Source organism: Palaemon carinicauda, chromosome 31 (assembly GCF_036898095.1).
Source record: "Palaemon carinicauda isolate YSFRI2023 chromosome 31, ASM3689809v2, whole genome shotgun sequence".
NCBI classification, from domain to species: domain Eukaryota; kingdom Metazoa; phylum Arthropoda; class Malacostraca; order Decapoda; family Palaemonidae; genus Palaemon; species Palaemon carinicauda.
In genome coordinates this window covers 9,477,521-9,486,817 of record NC_090755.1, presented here as the reverse complement: position 1 = coordinate 9,486,817, position 9,297 = coordinate 9,477,521, and the positions used below count along the sequence as shown (strand labels likewise).

Here is a 9,297-nt window from a genome sequence, read left to right as displayed (position 1 = left end):
AAAATTAAAGAAAAATTAACAAAGCAGAAATACGCATTGCCCAACCACCAAAGCCGAATCCTGTACTCACCAGGCACCCGCCAAAATTGTAGCCTGCCTATGTAATGGTCAGCTCACACTGCTACGTCTCGACTTGTATAAATCAACCACACCTATCTTGAATGGCAAATCACTATGTATGTTTGACGCGGTTCCGTTTCACTCCGAATATTACCAGAGTTTATGCAATAAACAAGAATAGTAACACTGAAGAACAATCACTATGTCAACAAACACTGATACTGGGTGACCGACCACCGAAACGGTATCCCATTTTTAGTATTGTTTTAAACTTAAAATCTTACATTATCCTGACCTTCGTCATTATACATTATTGATTATTCAATCATATCTTCAAATATTATTATTATATACTAAAATTCTTAAAAACTAGATTGCTCCATTTCTTAAACGCTCAAAACAATCCAAACATTTCTTTTAAAAGATGTACTGTACTTTACATTAATAATACAACAAAGAAAATGGAGGGAAACGCGTTTTGGAGCAGTAACTAAGGAATATATTTCATCCATCCATAACGTTGTACATTTCTTTTTATTTACTTGTGAGTCGTAAACTTATGCATGAATTGAATGGTTTCGAAAACCCACCATAAATAACTTACTGATAAATGTATTTCTAAATTCAATGTAGGTAGTAAGTTGGCCAGGACATCAGCCACCCATTGAGATACTACCGCTAGAGAACTATGGGGGTCCTTTGACTGGCCAGACAGTACTACATTGGATCCTCCCCTCTGGTTACGTTTCATTTTCCCTTTGCCTATATATACGCCAAATAGTCTGGCCTATTACATACACATTCTCCTCTGTCCTCATAAACCTGATAACACTGAGATTACTAGGCGATTCTTTCTCTCAAGGGTAAACTACAACACTGTAATTGTTGAGTAGCCACTTTCCTCATGGTAAGGGTAGAAGAGACTCTTTAACTATGGTAAGATGCTCTTCTAGGAGAAGGACACTCCAAAATCAAACCAGTGTTGTCTAGTCTTGGATAGTCCCCAAGCCTCTGTACCATGGTCTTCCATTGTCTTGGGATAGAGTTCTCTTGCTTGAGGGTACACTCGGGTATGCTATTCTATCTTAAATCTCTTCCTCTTGTTTTGTTAATGTTTTTTATAGTTTATATAGAAAATATTTCATTTTAATGTTGTTACTTTTCTAAAAAATATTATATTTTTCCTTGTTTCCTTTCCTCACTAAGCTATTTGCCTAGACTTATAGCACTCAGCTTTTCCAACCAGGGTTATAGCTTAGCAAGTAATAATATATATATATATATATATATATATATATATATATATATATATATATATATATATATATATATATATATATATGTGTGTGTGTGTGTGTGTGTGTGTGTGCATGTGTGTGGCTTGCGTGTGCGTGTTTATGTGTGTGTATTGTGTGTGTGTATGTGCAAGTATGTATGTGTAATGTTTTGATACTAAATGCAGGGGATATATATATATATATATATATATATATATATATATATATACGTATATATCTGTATATACATTTATATGCATTTATACATACAGATTAAACTGCCTTTAGCTTCTGACAAGTATTTTTCTATATGGAGCCTCATAAAACATTTAAACATTCCAATACTTTATTGACACCAGAAATACAGCAATTGTGTATTTGCGTTTTTCATTACGCGTTTACAGTACTGTCACATACTGACCTCGTTCCCTTTAACGTCGAATATTTCATTTTTGGATGATGAATGAAAAGCGAGATCCAATAGCTGACAGGGATAAAAAAAAATATTGAATAAACACACACACACACACATATATATATATATATATATATATATATATATATATATATATATATATATATATATATATAATATTTATATATCATACAAATCTGACGTTATTAGTCTATTACAGAACAAAGGCCTCAGCCATGTCCTGCCTCTTGCGTCTGTTTATGGTCTTTCTGCATCAGTCCACGCCCAAAAATTTCTTAGTTCGTCAATCAATCGTTTTGTATATATATATATATATATATATATATGTATATATATATATATATATATATATGTGTGTGTGTGTTGTGTGTGTATTATTACTTGGTAAGCTACAACTCTAATTGGAAAAACAGGATGCTATAAGCCCAGAGGCCCCAATAGGGAAAATAGCCCAGTGAGGAAAGGAAACAAGGAAAAATAAAATATCTTAGAACAGTAATAACATTAAGATAAATATTACCTATATAAACTATAACAACTTTAACAAAAAGAGAAAGATAAATTAGATAGAATAGTGTGCCCGAATTTACCCTCAAGCAAGAGAACTCTAACCAGAGATAGTGGAAGACCATAGTACAGAGGCTATGGCAATACTCAAGACTAGAGAACAATGGTTTGATTTTGGAGTGTCCTTCTCCTAGAAGAGCTGCTTACCATAAATGACGAGTCTCTTCTACCCTTACCAAGAGGAAAGTAGCCACTGAACAATCACATTGCTCATAACAAACCAACCTAGTATGGGTGGCCCTTGACTAGATCAGCTTTGCTGATCATGGTGAAACACAAACCTTTTCATCCCGTTAAGGTATCCCCACTCAGAGAGGTATATATATACAGTATATATATATATATATATATATATATATATATATGTATATATATAACATATGTATATATATATATATATATATATAGAGAGAGAGAGAGAGAGAGAGAGAGAGAGAGAGAGAGAGTTCAACCCTACGTAGGTTTTATGGAGGTAATGTTTCTCACAATGATATTTATTTATTTACATTATTACATTCTTCTACTTCCTTTCAGTTAGTTTCCGTCACATCTTTAATTCCTTCCCTTTTACCCCTCCATGCATTTAATCTCTCTCTCTCTCTCTCTCTCTCTCTCTCTCTCTCTCTCTCTCTCAATCCTTCGATGTTTGATATTGGCCCTCCCCCTCAACTCAAACAACAACCCATTACTTCCTTTCCAATTACCTATGAATCATAAAAATGAGAATCACTACTTTTTCGCAAACGATATGCCATTTTTTCAAATCTAAGGATTATCATTTTCGCTTTCATTTCTCGCAATTTAGTCCCTCGAAATACGAAAGCAATATTTGATTTTTAAATCATGTAACATATCTTTTGGTAAAATAAAAAAGCCTTCTTGTGTGATTTGTATGTGTATATTTTTTTTGCTTTCATTGTGAGAACTTAAAAAGGACGAACGACTAAGTTCTAGTCTCTCTCTCTCTCTCTCTCTCTCTCTCTCTCTCTCTCTCTCTCTCTAAAAGTATGTGCTTTTAAGCAAAGTACTTCCACAATTTGCTTCACCAACTTGAAAAACGTTATTACATCTAAATTGCCCGTCCTCGATCGCACTATTAGTCATTTTCAGATATACAGTACGATACTGTTTCCTCCTTTCACTATCAAATAGCTATTCGGTTACTGATACCTCCAAAATGCAAGCTGAGTGTAAGTTTTTATTTTCAAACTTTATCCCTTTCCATAAAACTCAAGTGAAGATTGAATTACGAAAAAAGAGCATATTACCGTAATTTTTGGCACGAACAACCTACGTCTGGCAGCCATGTTTCTCTAGTCGAGCTCCAGGCTCCAGCGTTAAGTGACAATTTGTAAACAAACGTCCAGAATCACTTGTAGTTGTGCCTTTAACCTTTGTAAGTGTTCGCTATTTGACCTGAGTGTTTTGTGATTCTTCAAGTTATTAATTTGGAAAACGTTACTGAAATGGAGAAGACGGATACTATGCGTGATAAGTAGAGGAAACGGAATTTGTGAAATCATTGAAGTGTAATGTTATTCTAACCAAGATACACTATATTTTTGTCTACGGAACAGTGCTGTGATGTTAGTTTCTTGCAGTTACGATATTCGAAAGATGTTTCTAGAATATATCTCTCAACATTAAATTAGTGAAGTTTCGTTGATGATAATAGTCGTATACTGAGCAAGGATAGTTAAAATGGCTAGTATAGAGTATAATACTTAAAACCATATTTTTTTCTGAACTACATTGGGTTGGTTTATGGAAATTTAGCACTTTTTTTTTTCAAAATAATAAAGGCAATAGAATGAAAAGTTTGTTTTGATACATTTAGAATGTGATTATGATTATTGCTGAAACAGCTTCAACTCTCTAACGACACGTTAGGCATAAAACTAAATTAGTTAGTGGGGGATATAATAGTGAAGATTACAGAGTTGATAAGCGTCAAGATTGAGAGGTGTGGGCACGAGTTGAGGAAGGATGGTGGGGAGGGAATGAGCAACGCTTGGGAGGAACCTATCGAGAGGGAATCAGAGGATCAGATGGCGAGATAAGGTAAAGGATGATGATATTGAGTGAAGAGGTTTGGTAGTAGAGGAATCGTATGCCTTTGCTGGAAGGCATTGGAAAGGGCGCATCAGGCAATCAGCCCCATAATGTAGAAATAACGGTGAAAAGCTTATACTCACTGATATTGTTATGTCATTAAAATGTTGAATATACGTACAACATTAAAGTGCATATGAATTAATACATACTATACAAGAAAAGGGAGTTGAGAGAAATGGTCTCTAATTGAATGTCGATAGATATGTAGACATGGTTTTAGCTTAACATACATGGGTCACATCATCAAAATTTTGAAGCTCTTGACATAGGCTCAAAGAAGACTCCTGCACCTCCCGCTCTGAAACAACGAAGATTGTGAGTAACTATGTTGTTGATGTTGTTATTTTTATTTCACGGTTTTATTTTATTTTATTTTCGGTTTCAATATTTTAATAGTATTGTTACCATACATATTGCTCCTACCTATGTGTAGGATAATTATTTATTCTATATATAGTCGTGTGTTTATTACTATAGCTAAAAATATTTTCTGTAGATATTGTTTTTTTTTTTATTTCATGGTTTATTTTTATCATGTTTTTTTTTTGGGGGGGGGGTTCACTATATTAATAGTATTTTTACCATGCGTATTACTCTTACATAATTGTAGGACAATGATTTATTCTATATATAGTCTTGTGTTTATTACTGTACCTAAGAATATTTGGTGCTACTTTAGCGTGAGGTCTACCGCACTTTAGTGTGAGATCTACCGCCCGTTAGCACTTTAGCTAGAGGTCTACCTCCAGTGAGCACTAACGATGACGGCTACCGCTGTTTAAACGTAACCTAACCTAACGGTATTCTTTTATATGAGCGGGGAGAGCGGTAGCGACAGGTCACTCGGTAGACCTCAAGTATCACGTGGGTAGGCTACATATGGCGGTAGACCTCACGAATATTTTGTGTTGATATTGTTGTTATTTTCATGTCACGGTTTTATTTATTCATTTTTTTTTTGTTTCAATATACTAATAGTATTTTTACCTGAGAATATTTTCTGTAGATATAATTATTATTTTTTTTTCATTTTTTTTTTTTTGGGGGGGGCCATCATTATACTAGTAGTATTGCTGCTCAACGTATTGCACAGTACTAAAAACCCATATAGATGTACATTTTATATAAATAACAGTCGAACCTTTAATTCTGTTTATTGTTGTGTGATTAGGATATCTTTAGTCTCGTTGACATACCCTCCAAGTGAGCTTTAAATTTTAAAAGCTATATTTTGTTGTGAAATTGTAAACCGCATGCAGTCACAAACCGTCTGTACCACACCGGCGTTTAGTTACCACCAGTAGATTATGGCTATTATTATCACTACTACTTCTACTACTACTGATTTAATACTACTGCTATTACTACTACTACTATTACTACTACTCCTAATACTTCTACTACTACTATTACGACTACTCCTATTACTTCTACTACTTCTACTACTACTACTACTTCTATTACTACTACTACTTCTAATACTTCTTCTACTACTATTACGACAACTGCTAACACTTCTACTACTACTTCTAATACTTCTACTACTACTACTACTACTACTACTACTACTACTACTACTACTACTACTTCTTCTAATACTTCTACTACTTCTACTACTACTTCTAATACTTCTTCTACTACTATTACGACAACTCCTAACACTTCTACTACTACTCCTAATACTTCTACTACTACTATTACGACTACTCCTAATACTTCTACTACTACTACTTCTAATACTTCTACTACTTCTAATACTACTACTACTACTACTATTACGGCTACTCCTAATACTTTTACTACTTTTAATACTTCTACTTCTAATACTTCTACTTCTACTACTAATACTTATACTACTACTACTTCTAATACTTATACTATTACTTCTACTTCTAATATCTCTACTTTTACTTTTAATACTTCTACTTCTACTTTTACTATTTCAACTTCTACTTCTATTACTTCTAATACTAATATTTCTACTACTAATACTTCTACTACTAATACTTCTACTAATTCTACTACTAATACTTATAATACTTCTAATACTTCTACTACTAATACTTTTACTACTTCTACTTCTATTACTTCTACTTTTACTACTACTGCTGCTACTACTATCTAAGCTACAACCCTAGTTGAAAAGGAGGAAGCTATAAGCTATAAGCATCATTGCTACTTTAAACCATTAGGCCAACGTGAAATTTAACCGACCAATGTGTAGGCCTAAGTGTTGTTTTCAATTAAAATGACAGAAATGTTAATTACAACGTCTTTCTTCAAGTTTTGAATGCACGTTGTTAATTAAACTCTCTTGTGGGTTTCAAAATTCGTTATTAATTTCCATTGCATAGTCTGATGTATCAGTGTTTTCCTGTTCCTAAATTTAAGAATTAAGATTTGAGTGTTTTATTGGTATGTGGTAATTTACCATTTAATGAAGTATGTATTTGTGGCCACCATTATAAAATGGACTTCATAAGTGAGACCTTATTGCTTTTTATTGCTAAATATTTTTAGAGATTTCTCACCAATAGTTTAGTTTTACAATATTTACTGATTTTATATATATATATATATATATATATATATACTTTTATATATATATATATATATATATATATATATATATATATATATACATTTATATATATATATATATATATATATATATATATATGTATATATATATATATATATATATATATATATATATATACATATATATATATACATTTATATATATATATATATATATATATATATATATGTATATATATATATATATACATATATATATACATTTATATATATATATATATATATATATATATATATATATATACATATATATATATAAATGTATATATATATATATACACACATTTATATATATATACATTTATATATATATGTATATATATATATATATATATATATATATATATATATATATAGATGTATATACTGTATATATTTATGTATATATCTAATATGTATATATATATATATATATATGTATACTATATATGTATAATATATATATATATATATATATATATGTACATATATATGTTTGCGTATATATATATATATATATATATATATATATATATATATATATATACAGTATATATATATGTATATATACATATATATATATATATATATATATTATGTATACAATATATGTATATATGTATATATACATATATATATATATATATATTATGTATACAATATATGTATATATGTATAATATATATATATATATATATATATATATATATATATATATATATATATATATATATATATATATATATATATATATTGCAATTGTGTATTAATATCAATACTTTTCTACTTTTTTTCCGTTACTATATTAGTTACAACGTGTTACTATAGTCCATTTCTTTTAGCGATGCATATTTGCACCGACTCGCGGCGGTGCCCTTTTAGCTCGGAAAAGTTTCCGGATCGCTGATTGGTTGGGCAAGATAATTCTAACCAATCAGCGATCCGGAAACTTTTCCGAGCTAAAAGGGCACCGCCGCGAGTCGGTGCAAATATGCATCGCTAAAAGAAATGGACTATAGTATAGTTACTTGTGCAATGTTATCAACTGTAAGAAACAGATTATAATATCTCTCTCTGAAATAGGATTCACTTAGAGTTGATCTCCCTAAGAAACTCTTGCATTGTCCCAAGCAGGATACTTTTTATTTGGAGAGAGAGAGAGAGAGAGAGAGAGAGAGAGAGAGAGAGAGAGAGAGAGGTGAAGCATTTGAATTCCTGAAGGGTCCTTAGCCGTTTTAACTGAATATGTAAAATTTTGGATTAACGTTGAGAGAGAGAGAGAGAGAGAGAGAGAGAGAGAGAGAGAGAGAGAGAGAGAGAGAGAGAGAGGTGACTCATTTGAATTCTTGAAGGGCCCATAGCCTTTACAACAGACGATTTAAAGGTTTGGGATAACGTTTTGCTTGATAGCTATTTTGTTGTTACATTTTCAATTCTACATAAATTTTATCATTTATGTTATTCCTCTATTACATCTTTCAAAAATGATGTATACATATTTAGATGATATGTATACGCACAGATTCAACCCTTCTCACCCCCTCCCAACTTTTCTAACTACAACCCGCTGGTTCAGCAGTTGTTATTATTATTATTATTATTATTATTATTAGCTAAGATGCAACCCTAGTTGGAAAAGCACGATTCTATAAGCTCAGAGGCTCCAACAGGGAAAATAGTCCAGTGAGGAAAGGAAAAAAGGAAAATTAAATATTTTAAGATTAACATTAAGATAAATATCTCATATATAAGCTATATAAACTTTAACAAAACACGAGGGAGAGAAATAAGATAGAATAGTGTGCTCGAGTGTACCCTCAAGCAAGAGAACTCTAACTCAGACAGTGGAAGACCATCGTACAAAGGCTATGGCACTGCCCAAGACTAGAGAGCAATGGTTTGATTTTGGAGTGTCCTTCTCTTAGAAGTGTTGCTTACTATAGCTAAAGAGTTTTTGTACCCTTACAAAGAGGAAAGTGGCCACTGACAATTACAGTGCAGTATTTAGCCCCCTTGAGTGAAGAAAATTTTTTTGGTAATCTCAGTGTTGTCAGGTGTATGAGGACAGAGCAGAATATGTAAAGAATAGGCCAGACTATTCAGTGTGTGTGTGCGTAGGCAAAGGGAAAATGAACTGTAACCAGAGGGAAGGATCCAATGTAGTACTATCGGGTCAGTCAAGACCCCATAACTCTCTAGCTGTATTATCTCAACGGATGGCTGGTGCCCTGGCTAACCTACTACCTACAAAGTTTGTGGGAA

At 31.8% G+C, this 9,297-nt stretch overlaps 1 long non-coding RNA gene across 1 annotated transcript in view; it reads right to left on the bottom strand.

The window, feature by feature from the left end:
* The window catches only part of LOC137624882 (uncharacterized), a 141,392-nt gene extending 141,095 nt beyond the window's left edge, over positions 1–297 (bottom strand). The window contains exon 1 of the long non-coding RNA XR_011040777.1: positions 71–297. This is a non-coding gene — a long non-coding RNA (uncharacterized lncRNA). The remainder of the gene's footprint in view (positions 1–70) is intronic.
* Between the last annotated feature and the right edge of the window lie 9,000 nt (positions 298–9,297).